The following is a 21,267-nucleotide window of genomic DNA, read 5'->3' as shown; positions in this document are numbered from 1 at the left end:
GTGGGTGACTGGTGCAGTGCTGAGGACATGTTGATGGCTATCTGATCACAGAGTGAGGGTCAAAGAGGCAGCATGCACAAGGAATCTGCTGTTTGCTGGAGACTTCGTAGCTTCTGTACAGTCAAAAGTAAAAATGGAAATTCTCAGGCAAGTGCATCACTCATGTGACTTAGGCACCTCTTTTCTCCCCTACAGCCTGGTGTCAGCTCCTGAGCTTCTGACTCGGTGGGAGAGATTCCCAGAAAACAAAGCAGAAGCTTTTCTACCTGTGTCAACAGGAAGTGCCCGGGGTGAGTTTGATGTTCACCTTTTTACTCCAGATTAATTTCCCTGACATATAATCTTCCCACTAACTCAGGCAAGAAGTGAACCGCTTGGCTCTTTGTGTGACAACCACAGGCCTCCCACATATTGTCTCTTATTTCCCTGAAGTTTGGTCATCACAACATTGTGAAGTTGAGGACGGTTCTGCATGTAGCCCTAATGGAGAGAGTTCTCTAAATGATGCTTAATCCTTTTAATTTAGGACAACAGGACTAGCTGATGATGTAATGTCTTTGTCAGGGAGTTGGAACAAACCTACCTGGGATCTCTGGTTTTAAAATTCAAACACAGAGCCGCTAGCCCCTCTCCTGGTGGGGTTTCAGATGGTACCAAGTCAGTCCATTCTGTGGGGCCGTTTTCTCCTGAGTTGGGTTACATGCTGCTGCAGACAGCTCCTGTCCTGCCTGGGGTGGCCCGGGGACACCTGTTCTCTGTGGACTGACTCTTCCACCCAAGGAAAGACTTCCTCATGATGCCCGTGCTGGAGACCCAGCCTTTGAGGTACCTGGTTAGGGACTGTTTTTATACCGCAACCACGGGTTGGGCCTGAATCAGCCTGCTGCATATGTACTTGTAGTCCTCATCGCTTATACGCAACAGCAGTTCCTTCCTGCTAGGCCTTCGGTCGGTCGAGTGCTGTGGGGTGAGGTGGGGGCAGCATGGAGCAGCCTTAAGATCAGCAGCTGAGACTCAAAGCCACAGCCCTGCAGAGCGGCTGTGAGCCCATCACTTACTCTCTCTGGGTCTCAGTTTCCTCATCTGTAAAATAGAGATAATACAGTGCCCGCATTATGGTGTTACTGACAAGTGTATGTGAGGCATTAAGTTAAGGCACTTAGTGCAATGGCTGGCCCAGGGGAGGCTTTGCAAAACACACTGGCTTTGATACCAGTAAAGTGTTTTGGTGGGACGGTGCTTGCTGGGCCCCCAGACCCTCAGAGATGAAAGGGCCCTGTGCTCAGTGAGTCTGGTCTCCAACCAGGGAAGGAAGACTGCCTTCTTGGGGGACTCTTTATCTTACTTGTTCTCGCTGGGACGGGGGTCAGCAAACTATTTCAGAAAGGGCCAGATAATAACAATTTTAGTTTTTTTTCTGGCCACCCAGTTTCTGTTGTGACTACTCAACCCTGACACTGTGAAAGCAGCCACAGATAATGCTTGTGCCAGTGGCCATGGCCTTGGCCCAGTAAGGCAGTATTTACAAAAAGAAAGCTGTAAGTTTGCAGTTCACTGTCCTAGGAGAAAACAATGCAGGTGCAATGAAAACATTGCCGACATGAAGGGGCCGCCAGAAAACAATGGGGACACACTAGAAACCACGGGAGGGGGCCTGGACCCAGGGGACCCGGCTGCCCTCAGAGGGCTTGCCCAGAAATTGTGCCCCCATCCCAGAATCCTCAACTTCTTTGTGGGGTGAGGGGGCTAAAGATCATTTGTCATTAATTCCAGAAGTATGTGTTGGGCACCTACTATGTGGCAGATAGTACTGCAGGGAATAAAGAGGATAGACCAGGTACCAGTGGTGTTACCTTCTCATGATGACCCTCACTCAGAGTCACATGACTTAAAGTCATCCCTAATTGGAGGAAAGAAGGCGTCCTGCGGGGAAGTGTCACTGCTCTTCCTGTTCTTCCCAGAGGCCCCTGCCTTCCAGGGGGGAACCCTCTTCAGGGGGGAAGGGAACAGGGGAGATGCTTGTTAACTTGGCATGGGGGTAACCTTTCCTCACTCAGACCCCGGAATGCTCATGCCACTGTAAACTCATTAGTACTGAACATCTCATTCTCTTACCGGAAGACACTAGGAAGTCTCCCACCCCCCTGGGTTCGTGAAAGGAAACCAGCAGTTACAGACCAGCTTCTCTGTTCCCATTACTTTTATAATCCTTAGCTCATGTAGTCTTTATAAATACCCTGCAATGTGATTCGACCCCTTTTACAGATGAAGAAACTGAGGCTCAGAGAGGTTACATAAATTGTTCAAGGTCACACAGCTTGAGAGAGAGCTAGGTTTCAAGCTCTTCCTGCTCTACTGCAAGGACTCCACGGTACTGGGGTAGTAGTTTACCATGAACTCCAAGCCACCTAAGAACTTACTGAAGAAAACAACTTGTCTAAAAGCGAAGATTGCCCACTGTCTGGCCAGTTTCCATGTTCTCATCATCCTCCCTATTACTTACTATTAGGGGTGGCAGTGTGCCCAGTATTTAGTAAAGAAATCCTGTCCTCCAGCAACAGATGGGTTTCCTGGGAAACAGAGATGTTGAGGTTTGTGGGCAGGAAGCTTAATGGGGAGTGTTCTTGGGATCAACACCCATGGGGGAACGAGGGAAGCAACGCTGAGCAGAGGGAGAAGTTGGGCTGCGATGCAGTCACAACCGAGACCCATCCACTGGATATTTCTGGTGCTGAGATGGCCCTCAGTGTTGTCCTGCCATGACCCAAGGCAGCTGGGCTTTTGTACTGGGGTCCACCTGTCACAGGCTATGGGCTATCCCCCCGGAAAGAGCTTGAGTTCAGGCAGGGCAACCCTGGCTGAGGGTGAGACTCAGAGTAGTACTCAGCTAAGAGCCTTCAACAGCCTTTTGAGAGGAAGAGGGCCTCACTTGTGCAGAGGAGATCTGGGTCCTCACCACAGCACCCACTCCAGCTACTGACTAGAAATTCATTCCTCATCCCCTAGCTCGAATACTCAATGAAGGACACTGGAACGACTCGGTCAGATTCTGGACGAGTATCCCTAGTTTGTTCTTGGTCCAAGCATTGCTAACTGGAGCCATGCACACAGCCAGGCTGATCCAGGTGCACAGGACAATTACAGCTGCTTATTTGGGGTAATGAATATCAAGGAGCAAACCAGAACGCTATTATGGAAACCATAAATTCTACACAGTTACTAAGCCAAGCTACGAATTTACAGCTAAGCTCTCTGTTGGCCAAAGGAAGGAGGAAACCCTGATCGTTTGGCATGATTTTCATTTACTGAAGTCAGTTTTGCAGGAAAAATAGGGTTTTTTTTAAACCTATGGTCAATTACAGGTCAATTTTTGTTTTTAAAAAACCTTATGATCTGATGAGCACAGGTTGGAGTTAGGTAAACAGAATGGGGAAGCCCACAGACACACTGGGAATCTCTTGCCAAAATGAACCCTGGTCTTTGGTCACTCGTTGGTGGTTCTGGCTTCTGTGATCTACAGGTTTGGAAAGATAGAAGGGCGGTCAATGCTGTTCAGCTTTGGAACTTTCAAATGCGGCACAGCCCCGTATGAATTAAACACCGCAGGATCTTCGCACAATAATTGATCTGCCCATTTGTAGACTTTTCCTTTCTTTAATCTTTCAGTGCAGCTTCAATCTTCCCTCTTGCATTTTAAATTTCCTCTGTTCGGTGGTTGTTTATGGCAGAGTGTATTTTTTCCTGATCTCTCCCATCTCATTAATCAGTTCTACAGAAATACAAGTTCTTCCTCTTGGATCTTCAGCCTCACAAGGAGCTATCACCTGGGCTGTGTGATGCTTCTTGTTCTAAGTGCGTCTTTGATTTATTAAACATTTTGAATAAAATTCTGCTTACGTTTTGCATGTTGGAAAGTTTCCCCCCCTCCCTTTGATGTAATAGAAAATTTGAAAGAGAAGAGGGATCTTGAGATTTGGGTGTCCCTTTCTGTCTAGACTTGTTGGCATTCTGAGTAGCTGTGATATTTTCAAAAGCCTTTTCTCTTTTGGAGAAGGCAGACCTCTGAGCACCTCTCTAAAATATACTACTTCTAGACATGGTCTGACATTGACATCTTTTCTAAGCACGTTTGCTTCTTATCTCTAGGCTGTGGTGGCAAGAACATGGGCTGGCATCAGAGCCAGTGGCAAAGCCATTTAGTTGCTGTGTGATCTTGAGCAAGTTTCTTAACCTCTCTGAGCCTGTCTCAAATAAGTGTGTGGATTAAAAGATGACATGTGAAAGTGCCTGGTATGCAGTAATTACTTCATGAGCATTAATTTTTCTTTCTCCCTTTTGCCATTCCATTTCTTGACTTATTTTTAATTTATTATGGAAACTATACATCTTTCTCCAAATTAGCATGATCATCAACGAAGTAAGTTTTTATAAAAGGAGTTAGACAAGAGTAGAAACAACACACATTAACACACAACAGCTGTGTGATTTGTCTTCCTGAATCATTCATCTTTGACTCATCTTAGGAGGTTTCATTGAGTTCTGGGGACTATGGCATCCTAGATGCATAAGAGACTTCTCTCTCTGCTGAGAGAAGCCCAAATAGGTGAACTGACAAACGTTTATGAGGCCAGATCCTTGCTGAGGCCAACTCTGAGCCACGCAGCGTGCACAGAAGTCAGAGCAAGGCCCACTGGAAGAACAATAGGTGCAAAATGGGTTCTACTGGTGGTTAAAGGACAACCTGTCACTCACACTCCAGCCTCATGTTTAGTTAGTAAAACCAGTTGCCATGTTGGTAATTATTGCCTATCACCTAACACGTATTTCTTGTGAGTCCAGCACTGGGATTGGCTCTGTGGACAGAAATCGGAGGACAGACCACACCCACAGCCTCTACTTTCAGGACCCTCATACCCTATCTTGGGAAGGAGGCTTTAATTTCTTTATGACTCAGTTTACTCATTTGGGACATAAGAACAGTATTAGTATGCACCTCATGAGGTTGTTACAACGATTATGATGTATAAAGTTCAAAGTACTTGGAATTGTGCCAGCATGTAGAGTGTGTTCTGCAAGCATTTGTTAAATGATCAGGCCTGCGGGGCATCTGTGGTCGGCGCTCCAGTGTTACTCTCTGTAGCCGCACCAAGGGCCCAGCTAATTAGCATGAAGGATGTTAAAAGAAATAAATTGTTGTGTTTAAAAATGAGTGATATTGAAGACAGATGATTGAGAGGACTGAGCAGGCACTTTTGCTCGGACATAAATAAAATGAAAGAATCTGGTGAAGCCTTCAGAGAATTCTAGGCCTCGACATCCTTCTGGTCTTGCCTCTGGCTCCTGGTCCAGCAAGGAGGCCAGCTGACCCTGCCATTGAACTGTGAATGCAAAGTGACCCTGCCCTGGAAAGTGGGGTCAGAGGGCCTGAAAAGGCAGAGGTTTGGGACTTTCAGGGACCCACACATGGGTGGTTTTATGCTTCTTTGAACATGTGGCAGAACTTATTTTAACATAATGCCACCAGGCAGCAGGTTGAGAAGGGAAGCTGTGTAGCACCCATCTTCGGCTACTTAGCAGAGGACCCTATTATTTCCCAAAGACCCTGACAGGTATTGAATGGACAAATTGGCTAGGTCAGTTCACAGCATATGAAAAGTTTAGAACATCTCCTACCATGTGGTACAGATGCAAATGTTAAGCCATTTCTACCCTATGACATGATTAGCAACTGGCCAAGTGTTAGATAATGTAGAACAGACCTATCGATTTTCATGCAACGTGAGTTGCAGAATTTAAGAATAGGAAGTCAGGAAAGTGTGACCAGAAGCTAAACTTGGTCTCTGGACATTGTGATGTAGTTCTAGCTCCATCTTGCTCCAGCTTGGTACCTCTGGGTAAGTCAGCTATTTCCCTGAGCATCAGTTTTCTCAAGTGTAAAATGTAGTTCATTCTCCCTATTTTGTTGATGTGATTGATGAGGCAGGGCTGGAATGCTTCAGAAACATGACCATGCCCCAGTGTAAGGGCTGGTTCTTTCCTTGCCCGGGCTGAGTTCCCTCCTCCCTGAACTGAAACGGTGGTCTATGTGCTGTCACTGTGCCGTGCACCTAGCTGCCACCTCTGTGATGTGCAGTCAGAGCTCATCAGCTGGCCTGGAGACACGTGATTTTGTCTTCAATCACCTCCTTTCTCCAGAATTCATCTCCTCCTCTGTTCTGCCAGGGTCTGTGGAATGTACTTCTTCCAGCTCCCAGGCCTAGTTCGCCCTGGGACGGGAATCCCTGCAAAGGATGCGCATGATGTGTCAGTCTGTGTGTGCACCCACTGGTAGCTGTCACGTCTGTCTTCTCAGCCCCGCCCTCACCACCACACTCTTGCTCAGACTCCCCACATCCCGTGTGGGCTCCTGCAGTGGTCTCCAGGTTCTCAGCCCTGTCCTCAAAGCCAGCCTTCACCAGGGCAGATGAGCCATCTTCTAAAATGCCAATCTGGTTGTATCATTCATCAGCTTAAAACTCATCAGAGGGGCCTCACTGCTTACGGGATCAAGTCCAGACTCATTAGTGTGACACAGGAGGCCCGACTAAACAGGTCCCTGGTGACTTGCTTTCTTCTTTCCCCACCAGCTTTGCTTTATTCCCCACTCCCCTGACAAACATTCTAAATGCTCACCCTATGCTCCAGTCACAGGCCAGTCTGATGCCTTCACTGACTTACACTCCTCATTCCCCTGAAGAAAACTCTCCTCACATCTCTGGCACTTGGAGAACCCCACCATTTTCTTTTTCAAAACTCAGCTCAAGAGTTATCCTAAGTAAAGTTTTATTTCCCTAGAAGTTGGAGTCCATTCTCTACCCTGAGGACTCATGTGGCATCTTGCATATTTATGACCTTAAGACACTGGCGTGTCATACCTGGGGACACTCTGGGGCCCAGACTGGTTCTCTGGGCTTTGAATCTCCAGCACATGGCACACAGTAGGTACTCAATACTTGTTGGTGAATGAGATGGATGTGTATATGTCGCCTTAAGAGTGTGTGCTATTACGGGGATCTTAGAAAGGAGAAAAAGGCAAGATAAAGAGGGAAGGAGGCAGCTTATACACAAGCAGTGGTGCCCTCTAGAGATAACAGGTCCCCAGGTCTGGTCTGAGTCTATTCAGTTGCTGTCCTTGACTTCTATCACTGGAGTTGAGAAAATAAGAGCAGCCCCAACAGTAAACAAATAAAGGGAGCGTTTGTTGATGGACCCATGGGAATTGCTTCTTTCTGAAACAGGCTGCCCTTCCCTGTCAGCAGTCACGCTCCTGCCAGTTCTGGCTCCTGTGACCCCTCCCATGGGCTTCCACAAAGATCTTTTCTGCAAGCCCATCCTGAGCGTTGATGTTCACCCACAGGAATGGTGGAGCTGGGGAGTTTGGGGTTTGGAGCCTGGAGCCTCCATTTTCTAGCCCATTGATCTGGGACTGGTTGGTTATTCAATCAGCTGTGACCAATAAGGCCAATTGAATTAGATAATATTCATGAAGATCTTTGCACAGTTCCTTGCACATAGTAAACACTCAATAAATGCAGCTGCTATTTCCCTGAGCTACTTAAAAGCAAAAATTCAGCAACCACAAATGAATGTACATTTTGCAAGAGAAAATTATTGATGTACTTTGTATAGCTTCCTCATGGTTCTTGTATGAGGCTGGCATTCTTCATTTGATTTCTGCCCTTGATTATGTGTACCCAAGGAAATCACAATAGAAACCATTACACATCAGTATTAGTTTCTAGAAAAATAATCACGTCTTCTCTTCAAGTCTTAAAGTCAAGCTCATTGCATGGTTGGATTTGGGACTTTGTGATCAGATTGAGGCCAACAGATCCCAGAGTTCTCCAGGTCTCTTTCTAAGTAGGACTTCTTCCAGCTCTTTCTCATGAAACCAGTTCTCTGGTATGTTCTTTGCAGAGATATCCTTGAAACTTTTACCCTGCCGATGGCAACCAACCCCAGAAAGGGACACGCTCCCTCAGAGAACAGCAAGAGTTTCCCAGTGTTTGAGGAATCAGTGATTCACCAATGACACTTGGATCAACTAGTCCATCCCTTGTTCTATACACAAGCAGTAGAGTGCTAGAGCTGGCTCATCCTGGCTCACAAGACTGTACCCACCTCTTCCCAACTCTATACTCAGTAACATCACATGGGTAGCTTGAAATCAGCCATGTGGAAATACTTATCACAGATATTGGCAAGAGCTATAGACCAGGGCTTCCTGACCCTAAAGAGCCAACTGTTCAATGGTCGCCAGTACACTACTTTCTCCAATGGAAAAGAGAAACAGAGAGACCAAGAGACTTTCTCAGTGTCACACAGGCCAGTGGTTTAGAAAGGAAATGGTTAAACAGGACATTTTAGAGGATGTAAAACTTGAACTGGGCTTCTGCAGGGTGTGATGAATAGATGAGAATAGAATAGAATAGATAGAATAATGGCCCCCAAACATGCCTGTGCTCTAATGCCCCAGAACTTGTATTAACAGGTTACCTTATATGGCAACAGGGACTTTGTAGATGTGATTAAGGGTATGCAGCTTGAATGGAATGATTATCTTTGCTTATCTGGGTGGGCCCAATTTCTTAAAGGCATGAGCCCTTTAAAGCAGAGAACCCTTCCTGGCCGGGTCAGAGGGATGAGACAGAAAAAAAAGAAGATTCAAAGTACAAAAGACCAGACTATGAAGATGGAGATAGGGGGACATAAGCCAAAAAATGTGGTGGCCTCTAGAAACTGAGAAATAGCTTGAAGAGGTCAATGAGCCTACCACCCATCCCAATGCTAGTCAACAGCATAGCCAGAATGTGAACTAAGGCAATCTGATTCTAGAACTCTTGCTCACCAAGGCATGTGCTTTACAAAACAGGGCTGGCCCATGCCTCACTTTGATCAGCAAACCATAACCCTCCCAGATCCCATGGGCTGACAACAGCTCACGATGGGCCTTCACAAGTGACATTTCTCCCTGCAGCTCCAGGAAGGGAAGAGCAGCCTCGAAATGCTCCGGCAGTTGAAGTTTTGATAGACACCACTACTTGGGCCCCAGAAAGGTCCTTTGGCTTTGATGGGAGACACGATCCCATCCAGGCAGTTCTGGGAGATAGCTTTGCTCTGAAGAGATAACTCAATACAAAGAACAGGAAAAAGTGGAGGGGTGGAGGGAGGGGAGAAGGGAGAGGGGGGCGGGGGTTGGGGGAGAAAGTCCCTGATTTCACAGAGTCCAGCCCCGACAAGACACTCTCTGATGACCAGGGGAAAGGCTTTGAAAGTGGAGGGGCAGTGCCACAAACCCCGTTCCCTGAAAGTGGAGGTGGATCCCGGCAGAAATCACATGGGGACCCCCGCTGTGGAACCAGGGAGACCAGGGAAAGAGTTCAGGTGATAAAAAAAAATGTTAATAGAGGACTGCAATGCGTCTGGCTGTCATTCCAGTCTCTGGATTCCCAGTTTGAAATTCTGGGGAAAAAACGAGCAAGCTGGCGCTGCTTCCAGCCCGCCGGGATGATGGTCCTCAAAGCCGGGGCACCTTTCGCTGTCTGCAGTGTGAGAGTTGCCGGATTAATCATGGCCAGGCAGCCACCCTGGTTTGAATGGCTCTTCTGTTAAGCACCTTCCTTCTCTCCCAGATCCCTGAATTACACTACACGTATGAAAAAGTCTGGAGAGGAGATGGACACTTTTCCCCAAGAAAAATATGTGTCCATGCATCTAGTTAGGAAAGAGGGTGATACCTACAGTTTGTTCTCCAAGAAGGACATCTTAAAGCACAAAACTGAGGGCATATTGCTTCCCTGCTGATATATTTCTGTTCCTTCCTATTGTGCTTAGAGTAAAATCCAAACTCCTTGCTTTGCCAGCCAAGCCCTGTGTAGTTTGACTCTTCTGGCAACTTCTCCATGGACCATTCTCCCCTTTGCCTGCCAACCTCCAGCTGAAGTACATCTTCTCATTGCTTAAACACACTCTGTTTCCAATCACTACCACAGGGCCTTTGCACTATGCACTTTCATCTTCTTGGACCTGTCTTCAGGCTGCTTTTTGCAAGCCTGCCTCCTTTGTATTCTCTGATCTCCACTTGAATTAAAGTATTGGCTGACCTTTTCAATGGCTTCTTGAGCCCCACTACCAGAGTTTAGGGACCTTGTCTGTCTGCACACTTGTGTTCTCAGCATCTAAGCATAGGGTGGTTCTCAGCGAGTATTTGTTGAATCCATGACTGACGGAAGGAGAGCAGGAAGCTGAGAAGCACAGCTGGGAACTTGGGCAAGAGGAGTGGGAACTGTTCCTGTGGGTGTCTCTTCCTATGGGTGGCTGTTCCTGTGGGTGACTGTTCCTGGGGGGTATTGTTTCTCAGGGGGACTGTTCCTGTGGGTGGCTCTTCCTGTGGGTGGCCGTTCCTGTGGATGACTGTTCCTGGGGGGACTGTTCTGGGGGGTTTGTTCCTGGGGAGACTCTTCCTGTGGTGGCTGCTCCTGTGGGGGCTGTTTCTGTGGGAGACTGTTCCAGGTGGAGACTGTTCCTGTGGGGCACTGTTCTGGGGTGGGGATTTTTCCTCAGGGGGACTGTTCTTGTGGTAGCTGTTCCTGTGGGGACTGTTCCTGTGGGGGACTGTTCCTGGAGAGACTATTCCTGGGGAGACTGTTCGTGTGGTGGCTGTTCCTGTGGGGACTTTTCCTGTAGTGGCTGTTCCTGTGGGGCTGTTCCTGTGGGGACTGTTCCTGTGGAGCTGTTCCTGTGGGACTGTTCCTGTGGTGGCTGTTCCTGTGGTGGCTGTTCCTGTGGGGACTGTTCCTGTGGAGCTGTTCCTGTGGGGACTGTTCCTGTGGGGACTGTTCCTGGGGAGACTGTTGCTGTGGGGACTGTTCCTGGAGGGGTATTGTTTCTCAGGGGGACTGTTCCTATGGGGACTGTTCCTGGAAGAGGTGAGAAGACAGAGTGAACAAATAGGAGCTGGCTGGTGAAGAAGGAAGATTACAAAAGAGGGTCCATGTCAGCAAGAGGAAGCCTGTGCTGATTGGCTCCCAGAACCCTTGGCATCAATGCCCAGCCTCTCTTGGCACCTGACTGTCTTTGGGCAGATGTGTGTAAGAGCAAACCTGGGTGGACCTTGATTGCGTCACTTTCCCTGGGCCGGCTTCCAGGGCTGGGGACACCAGCTCCTCAGGCATGTCACCCTCCCCTTCATTTTGCTTATCGGTGGGACTGCAACAGTACTGCGAGTGGTCATTCCACTCACCCAACCAAATTTTTTTCACCATTTTGAGATCATGTAGATGAAGTCATGTAAGAGAAATGATGAAAGAAGGGAAAGACACTACAGTACATACGTACATATACAGACATGTGTGTGAATAATTCTAAACACATGTGTGCGTTATTCAGACAAAGGCGACCAAGAGAAGAACTAGGAACTGTGCCCTAGTGCTGGTGGGAAGAAAGGAGAGAAGAGGTGGGGGAGTGCTTTGAGTGAGTCAAATCCTTATCTACCAAGCAGAAGGTCCACAGATATAGTGAGAAGTGGTGGCAGAAACAGTATTTGGAGATGTGGAGAGGATCAGGAACTAAAAACAGAAACGATGATAAAAATAAAAAAGAAGTTGCCTCTGTGCTTCAGAGTGGAGGGTCATTTTTCACCGTAAACCGCCAAGCACTATTATTTTTCTAATCGTGTACATATCACTTTGGTACAATTGTAAAATTGTTAAATTTTTTAAGTATACATTTTAATGGTTTTGGTAAGCATTAAAAAATATTTTATGTTTTCCAAAATATTCATACATTTAATTTTTTTTCCAAAAGATAAAGACAGGTAAAATTACAACAGGGCAAAAGGAATAGGTTAGAAGGCATGTGCTGGATGCCGTGTAAAAACCTGGAGAACAAGCTAAGATGCAGTATCTCCCCACCAGTACCCCTGTGCCCAGGTCCCCCAGGCGAGTTACATGGACCGCTTTCCTTTCTGGCATGTTCCCCAGCCTCATCCCCACCCAGCGCCCCTGGGAATGTTACAGATCCCTGAAAAGCATGCAAGCCCAACATCCTTCCTCTTCACCAGCTGTGGGGGCAGGAAATTAATGACAGAGAAGCCGTCATGACCCTGAGCACAGAAAATAAGCAGCACTTGAAAAATGACGAGTCCTTGAGGTTCCCAAATCCCTGGAGGACAGGAGCTCAGCGACTTCCTGGGGCACCTTCCCCATGTGGCAGCCTTTGAAGCATCAGTTCCCACCTTCCTAGGGCCCTGCCAAGCCCCGCAGACAGGGCTTCCATTTCCCAGGGCCGTGCTGGGCTCCAGGACTGGCCTGCATTCTCCTGGCATTCGCATAACCTTAGACGGAAGAGAAAACTATAGCTCTTCCTTTAGCCTGGAGCCGTTTCCCTCCCTTCTGAATATCTCTCTCTTCTCTTTCTTGTTTTTTAACAAAACAGGGCTGGGTCACTTGTGCTGCCCTGGGGACCCCTTTCTCCACCAGCCTCACTCTGCAGGGCCTTCCTGTGCATGGGGTCCTGTCACTTCCCTGCTCCTGACAGCCAGCGCTTGTAGGGTCCTACCTGCAGAGATTGCAGTTCAGTCTTGATAGGTGTGATTATGAACTCATGTGACTGTGATTTTAAGTCACCAGCACCTCCACATTAGTGCTGTCCTCTTGGAAGCTCTCAGTTCTCTTGGAAAACTCAGGAATCCCAGTCAGGATGCAATAGTCCTGTTGGACCCACCTTCAGATCCCATGTCCCGTTGGCGCCTTTGATGGCAATCCTCAGCTTTCAGGCACAGGCCTAGAATCCTCTGGAATAGAAGCCTGCCTCTCCTGAGAATGCTGTGGCCTTAGGTTAGACCCCAGGTGTGCCACGAGTGTGGTGTGTGGCTTCCTCATGGGTGTGTTAGGTCCTCTGCAAGTGTCCTTCTACTGGACCGGAAGCCAAACCAGCCAGCCCCACCCCTCAGTCTTTGCAGAGCCCACCATTCATGCTTTAAGTGGCAGGAAACAGGCAGATGGGTGGTCCCCAGGCGGAGAAGGAAGACACCTTGGTGGCTTGACAGAACGTATAAGTGACACCAGGGCGCCTCTTCCTCTCCCTGAGTGTCCTGAGGAAACTCACCCTCTGTTTGTCCTCTGTGGGCTTGTCTTTCTGTCCTTGGGCTGCAGGGAAAGGACGCATCCACATTTCCACAAACAGCTCAATGCTGGGGCTTTGGGGAGGGGCTCTCTCTTATCTGGACGCATCTTTCTCGGAATGATGTTCAGGGCCCATTTCAATCTGGGGATTAAGCTAACCCAACACAGGATCCACTTCTCTGCAAGGAGAGAGCTCTCCAGTCTGCTGTTTATCTGTCCTCTTCCCACCCCCTCCCTGTTGCTCCCTAATCTTTGGAGCTTAAAAAGGCTTATAATGCTTCTTAGGCATGGAATAGTTCTTATAAGGCAACTATTGATGAGCTAAACAGAAATGACTTCGAAACTTAGCATGTGAACTTTCCTCCCTGACTGCCTTGCAGGATGCCAAGAGAGAGGGGAGAGAGGGTCCTCTCCTGACTTTGATTGTCAGATATTTTCTTCCTGGGGGAAGGCTGACCACCAGTATGTTCAGATATGGAACCTGGAACCTGCCTTTGGGGCAGCTGTGCCAAGGGGCCCTCTCCCTTCTCCCTTCACCACTCAGCTGATGACGTGGTGACAGGCGGCAGGAGAGCCTCAGCCCAGCGCAGACCAAGCCCTGGGCCCCCTGACCCTGCCCTGTCACCTCACCCTACTGCTGCTCCACTCACCAATTCGTGCCAAGTGGCATGCAGCAGTCGCCCCTTATCCAAGGTTTCACCTTCCACGATTTCAGTTACCTGCGGTCAACTGCCGTCCAGAAGCAGATGATCCTCCTTCGAACGTATGGTCAGAAGGTCAATAGTAGCCTGACACTGTGTCACAGCGCCACATCGTTCCCTTCCTCTCGGCATGTAGGGATTTTACAATCTCACATCGTCATGAGGAGAGTGAGTACAGTATGCGGTACTTTGAGAGAGAAAGACCACATTCACATAACCTCTATTACAGTTCATTGCTATAACTGTTCTAGTTTACGATTAGCTATTGTTACACAACAATCTCTTACTGTGCTTAATTTAAGATTTAACTTTGTCATAGGTATGTGTGTATTGGAAATGATAGTCTATAGAGATTCTGGTACTATTCATGGTTTCAGGTATCCACTGGGTGTCTTAGAATGTGTCCCCTCTGGATATGGGGGCACAACTTTATTAAAATAGAAACCTAAGATCCAAGTTGCCCCTTCGGTTTGAAAACTGCTTTCACATGCATTGTTTCACCTTCTGCTCACTACAACGCAAAGAGGTAAAGCACAATGATTCCCGTTGGCCAGATGAGAGGACTGAGGCGCAGAGAGCAGAAATTACTTACCCAGGGGATCTCAGTTACTAAAGCTGTACTGTTAGGTTTGAACCCAAGCTTCTGACCCCATGGCCCTCCAGAGGCCTATTTGTTACCATAGCAATGAGCAAAGCTGCAAGACGGGTGATGGTGGGTAACCTAGGCAAAGCATGAGCCCTGTGCAGTATTAGGAAAAGACGGGTCTGTGAATCACTCCCCAGTCAAATCAACTGGAAACTCCATGCAATAGGATGGAAAGTAAAGGACCCCCAAGTCAGTATCTCTTAGCTGAAATGAACACACAAAGAACAATTTACCTTAGTGAGTTGGGGAGTTAGAATCCAGTGACCTTAAAACCTACCACCTAGGGTATATTAGGGCTGCCCTAAACATGCAAAGGTGGGTGGGGAATTAAGGGCAGAGCCAGATAATGGAGAGAATGCTGATGATTCTGGAGGGAAGCAGAGGCTAGAAGTCTCTCGATAATTCCATGGCATTCCCTTCACGCTGCATGTTTGGACAGGCTGAGCTGAAGGAGGAAAGAGAATTTATGAAATGCTCACTTGCCTTAGCAGCCCCCATCAAGGCTGATTGTCCAGAGAAACTGGAAGCACAAGTTTTGGGGTTAGAAACCTTTGCTGCTGACATTTAGCTTTTGAATCTACTATTTGCATCATTGAGAAGGCAGTCAGTGCTGGGTGCTTTCTTTACAATGCTTGTATATTCTCCTGATGTGGAAGGACAAAATGGCATGAAGTGAAAAGAAGAGATTCAGTAATACGAAGAGAGCCTGGGATGCAGGCATGGAAATCTGGCGATATTCGTTCTGAGTACTGGGAGGGACAAGGCCCCCAGCTGTCTTGTCTAAATCATTCGAGGAGCATGTGACATCTACTCAGGGACTCCTGGAATACCCAGTGGTGTCCTAATGAAACAATAATGGGGCATATCCTCTTCCCCAGCATTTCTACAGGGAAGATTTACCATTACCCCAGACAGGGATTAGGCCTAATAAATTACACTTCAGGACACAGGATGCACACAAAACGTCAGGGTTGCACACATACACACGGATGGCCCTGAGCACAGAAAATTCATCATCTTCAGGTTAGACACACAGCAGGCACCGAGCAGCAGGAAGTGGCCTGGAAAGCGTCCCAGTGCAGTGGTCTTGGAGCAGGGAAGGAAATACCAACGGTAATGCAGGGGGTACTGACCGCGGGGGGAGGCCGGGCCAGAGGACTTGGTTCCTGCTTTGGGAGCATGCTGTCCCTCGCTGCTTCTACACCCCGGTTTCTCAGCCTCGGCACCACTGACATTTCAGGACAGACGCTTCTTTGCTGGGGGTGGGGTGGGGCTGGCCTGTGCACGTTAGGGTGTTAGCATTATCCTTGGCCTGTACACATAGATGCCAGTAGCACACACCCTCCCCCTGACTTGGATGACCAAAAATGTCTCTAGACATTGGCAAACTCCCCAGGGTGGGGCAAATCACCCCCAGTTGAGAGCCGCTGGTCTATACTAGGAAAGACCGAGAGTAAGCCTGCTCCTCTGTTAGACTGCCAAAGCCTCCACTGGCTTCCAGTCTCCCTCGAAGCCCATCAAGGACCCCGGGCTCCTCTGTGATTCTCCAGTTCAGCCTCCCCCGCACCCAGTGCCTCTTCACCCTGCTGGCCCCATGCCAGCCGCTCTGGCCAGCTTGCTGCTCCTCATGTGCACCCAGCATCCCCTTGTCAGGGTTTGTGTATTTGCCTTTTCTTCCACCTGGAATGGCCTCGGCACTGCTCTCACCTGAGTGGGGAGGCTCACTCTGTGGTGTCCCTTCTTCCTCATGGGACGCATGCCCTTTGAGGACAGGAGCCTGTCTGCCAGTCACTAGCTACAGTCCCGGCTCCTCCAGCAGGGCCTGGCCAACCACAGGTGCTCGGACACGTGTTGATTGGAGTAGGATGGATGGTGCCTGTATTGGCCCCCAGTGGGAACTTAGCACCCACATAATGGTAAAGAGGGCTGCTAAGTTATGAAGAATGAACTCTTGTACAGTGTCTTCTCTCACAGGTATGAGGTGGGAGTAAAATAGAAGTCAGAACTAACCAAGCAAAACACACATACTGGGAATCTGCCTGCGCCCAGTTCTCTGTGGGGCTAAGAGCTTGGCTTGGGGTCAGACTGATCTGGGTTCAGATATGTACTGTGAGTCCTGGGGAGACAGGGTGTTCATTGGCTGTTAGATCTTCAATAAATTGTTTAACTCCTCTAAGCCTCGGTTTCCTTGTCTAGACCATGGGCATAACAGTAGTCTCTTCCTCAAAGGGTTTTGGGGATAAGGACATGAGATAATATGTACAATATACTTGGCACATCCTGGATGCAATGAATGGCTAGTCTTAGTTATACATAAGCCCAGGGCTGGTCCTCAAGACACTCATAATTTTGTTAGAGATGGAAGAGCAGTCAAGTGTAGAACCAGGCGGAAATGCTCCAATCTCACGGCAGGCTGAAAGGCCTCAGGGAGGAATTTCTGGGTACCAGGTGGTATTTACCACAGGGTGGGACAGAAGCCAGGGATGCACGTGGTGCATAAGCATCTCCAGTTGCACTGCACTTCACTTACAACACTCTTTCCCATTGTCATCTCATTTGATCCTCCCAGCACAGTAAAGCAGATAATCTTTCCCCCACAACGAGGGAGGAGAGGTTTAAGACACTGATGGTTATAAGGAACAATGAGGAAGTGGCAGGACCCAGACTCTAATGCAGGTCTTCTGGCTCTAAATTCACTCCAGTATTTGAAGGATCAGAGTACGGTAAAAATATGCCTAATACTATTAAAATACTAGCCACCCTTTGTTGCCGGCTACGAGGTAACAGGTGCTATGCTAAGAGCTCCGCAGGCATGGCCGTGTTCCCGGGCACCGTGACCCTGCGAGGGAGGTCTTCTCATGTACTCTTTGCAGTTGGGGAAGCTGAAGCTCAGAGACAGGAAGGCACTTGCTTAGGGAGGCAAAGCTGGGAGTCAGCGCTCCCTCCCTGCCTCCAACTGGTGTGAGATTCTGGCTGCCCCCTGAAGCAGATGCACTACGATGCTCCACGTGCCCTCTCTTCCTGCAGCCCACGCTGCTTGAGCAGGTTGAGTGATGGTGGGAATGGGGGAGAGAAGGAATGGCCCTGTACCTCCGACCTGGGCGAGCCCCACCTGGCATGGCTGCCCAGAGGGGCCTGAGGATGAGCTGAGAGGGGGACTGGCTGAGCTCGGGACTCAGGGTCAGTGGGCAGCTCATTCAGTGAGGGACCCACCCCACCCCTGCCTGCTGTGGGGCCCACTGCCAGCTTCGTCCTTCCAGCCTACCACTGTCTTCCCTGTGGGTAAGCAGGGAAGAGTCCCATGGCTCTCTGATCTTCCAAATGGTGACTGGGACTGTTTCAGCTGGGTGCCTGAGTCTGCCCTCTTGCCAGCCTGCAGGCTCCTTAGAGACTGTGTCCATTTTGGCTTTGTATACCCAGCTCATGGCAGGATTCCTGGCACAGGATGTGGAACGAACTAGTGACTCATGAGTGGGTGGCCTGCAGACCTTCATTCCATGACATTCCTGTGCCTGACTTAGGTTCCATGTGGACCAGTGGTAGGCCGGCAAGAGGAGGGCTTTGTGGACCTATTCTCCAAGGGCCCAGGTGACCTGAGATAGCTTTTCCTATTTCTGTCCCTACCATTTCTTCCTGAGGTTTTTCCCAAGACTCAGATCCATCCCCATACTCTCATACTCCTGGCTGCAAGAGAACATTGCACAGATGCATTTCCTCAGGTCTCCCCTAGGCAGGATGGATCCCTTCAGCTCCTTCTCCTGGAGCCGAGGACAGCCTCATTCCTTCCCACCACTCCACTTTTGCCCTGACCTTCTCAGTTCTTCATTAGAGCAGACACCGAGGTGGGAACAGCAGTCAAGGCCCTGGGTCACACTTTCAGCAAGGAGAGCCATTCAGCTAAGTGCCCAGGCCCTCTCCTGGTCCCCTTCTAGTGGGGAGGAGGGTGGCGTAACAGGACACCTTTTGCCTTTCCTGTGAAACATTGGGGATGAGAAGAATATTTATTCTATTTAAACCCAGGAAAGGGGCAAAGAGACAAAGGAACAGAGGCCCTTAGAAGAATCCAGGAGTTTCCTGACAGTGACTCATTGTGGGTAAAATCCTAATATTTCCAGAATCTCTTGCCTGGCTTTAGTGCATCTGCATATCAATAGGTGTTTCAAGGGGTGGAGACAGGTGGCCATCTAAGTATCAATAGGTAATTACAAGGGCATGTGAGGGTTTATCTGGACCAGGGAGGTTAGGTGGAGCTCTCTTCTGCTTCAGCCGGGTCCAGGACGACTGCTTGTAAGAAATAAACGGGTTTCTTAACTTTATTTTTCCCTTTTACTGATTTCAGTTTCAGAGGTATTTTGCCCTGGGATTTTTCCCCCGGAGTTACACCCATCATCGAACATCTGATGGAAAGTCTCCTTATCTGGATGCCTGACACCAGGCAAAATGTTACAGCGAGGTGGGCTTGGGCCTGGGACACAGCACTTAGGAGCAATGGTCTGTGGTCCTTCCCCTCCCTCAAGTGTGAACCCCAGTCTTGAGGCATGGCTGTAGCATGGTGGTTAGAGTATAGGTTCTGTACTTAGACATCCTGGGTTCAAATCTTTCCTCTGCCACTTGGTAACTGAGACCTGAGGGAAGTTTGTAACATCCCTGGGCCTCAGTGATCCAGCTATAAAGTGGAGATGATAGTTTCCTCCTAGTCACAGTGAGGTTGGACCGGGTTAGCACATACTTAGAACAGTCTCCGGCACGTGGCAATTGCTCAGTAAATGCTAGGTATTGTTATACTGACAGTTTAACCCTCCTACAATGAATTGCTTTTCTACCCTAAACTCCAACAAATGAATCAGAACCTTCCAGACTTTTAATCTTCTGGCCATCAGTGGTAAGAATTCTCCAGTTTCCTCAAGGACAGACCTGGGGTCAAGTAGAGGCCCCATTTCTGCCCACTGGCTTTGGTTCAAGGACATTTTCTTTGGGTTGGTAGGGTACCCCACCCATGGGTCAAGGAGGCTGCAGTACTGGTCAGTGTGACCCCTCAGGAACTCCTGTGTCATGTAAACATTGCTGGAAATGGGGAAGGACTGGAGAGCAGACAGCAAAGTCCTCCAGACCCCCCCCCCCACTCCGGGCACAAGCGAATGGAGTGTGACAGTGAGCTGCTAATCTCCTGCAGAATTCCTGAAGCCTCTCCCACTTTGTCCCTTACAGGACAGTGCAAAAGAAATGTGCCCTTTGGTTCATATCAGTGTAGGGTTTCTCTGTCTCCTTTACAGCACTTCTCAGGAATCCTATCAGCCATGAAAAGATACACTGATTGTTTAAAGTATGTTCTAAAAAAGTTAGGTGCTAGGATAAAAAGATAACTCTCCTACATTCATTGCTTATTATAAGTCAAATACTAGACTTAAACCTCTACACACGTTATTTCATTTGATTACTGTCACAGTCCTGTGAACTAGGTACCCTATTATCTCTATTTTATGGATGAGCGAACCAAGGTTCAGAGAGGTTAAGTATCTTATCCAGGGTCGCACAGCCAGGAAGTGGTAGAGCTGAGGTTCAAATCCAGGTCTGTTTGACCTCTGAGCCCAAATGACTTTATTATACATTAGAAAATGGAGTCTCCTAATGAACGAACTGCCCCTTGAACTCTCTTCTAATTGCTTGGGTATTTCAGTTAAACATCCACTTTCTTTTCTTAGCAACAGGGATCTTAGGGGTCCTGTGCCTGAGACTTACTGTCCCCTATTACCCGAAAACACTTTTTTCCCCACTCATTTTAGGTGATACTGTGAAAAGGACACTTGACCCAGATATGCAGTATCTTTTGGAATAACAGGATTGCAGCAAATGCCTCTTAATTAAGCCATGACCTTCACCCAGTTCATTTTCCTGAATGCATGCTCTCTTCTCCCACCCAAACTGCTTTGAGTAAAAGCGAGGCTAGGCGGGGAAAGCATGAACCTTTTTTCTCTCTTCCTCTCTAATATCTGCAGCTCTGGCTCTGTTTCCAATCTCCCATTTCCAGCTGCCCACAGGAAATCGCCACTGATGTCCCTAAGTCACCTCCAACTCCACATGCCTGAAACAAAGCCCATCCTCTGCTCTGTGCCCCAGCCTCCCTTCCCGTTGGAGAGGCTGTAGTCCTCTCACCCTGAAGAGCTCAAGGTCACAGAAGCAGCTTTGCGGCACCACTTCTTCATTCCTGAGGTGCCGGGAGGCACCAAGCCTACCAAGGCTTCCTTCCCAGTCTCCTGTGTTTACCTCCCTCAGCACCTTATCCCGAGTTCCAGCCTTCCTCACCAATCCTCAGGACTCGGGCCCCTTTGCAGGCAGCGCTGCACAGCTGCCAGAGAGATCTCTCCCCAAAAGGACCATTGTCACATGTTCTCTTGCCCACCGATCTTCTGTGATTCCCTTTGCCTACTGCTGCAAGTCAGCCCCGACTCAGTGGGCTCCATAAAGCAGCCGCTCTATAACTTACTCCCTTTTCCTATCAGATCTGTCTTCTCATAAGTCATCCAACTTTATTCTCTCTGGTTAAGATGCCTTCCCCCCTTCTTCTATTATTAACTACTCATGTGTCAAGACCTAGAAAGATAAATTAAATTATATGCCATTTCCCCCACTCTGCTTAATTGTTTAACTGGAGCGCTATCATGAGAACTTTGAGATTATGTGCTTGGTTTGTGTGAAAGAGAGCTGTGATTGATTAGTGATGTCTGCCATGGGTAACCGGGAGAAACTGAAGCATGTT

The sequence above is a fragment of the Manis pentadactyla genome, chromosome 8 (genome assembly GCF_030020395.1).
Source record: "Manis pentadactyla isolate mManPen7 chromosome 8, mManPen7.hap1, whole genome shotgun sequence".
Classification (NCBI taxonomy): Eukaryota; Metazoa; Chordata; class Mammalia; order Pholidota; family Manidae; genus Manis; species Manis pentadactyla.
Note: the sequence above shows the minus strand (reverse complement) of the source record.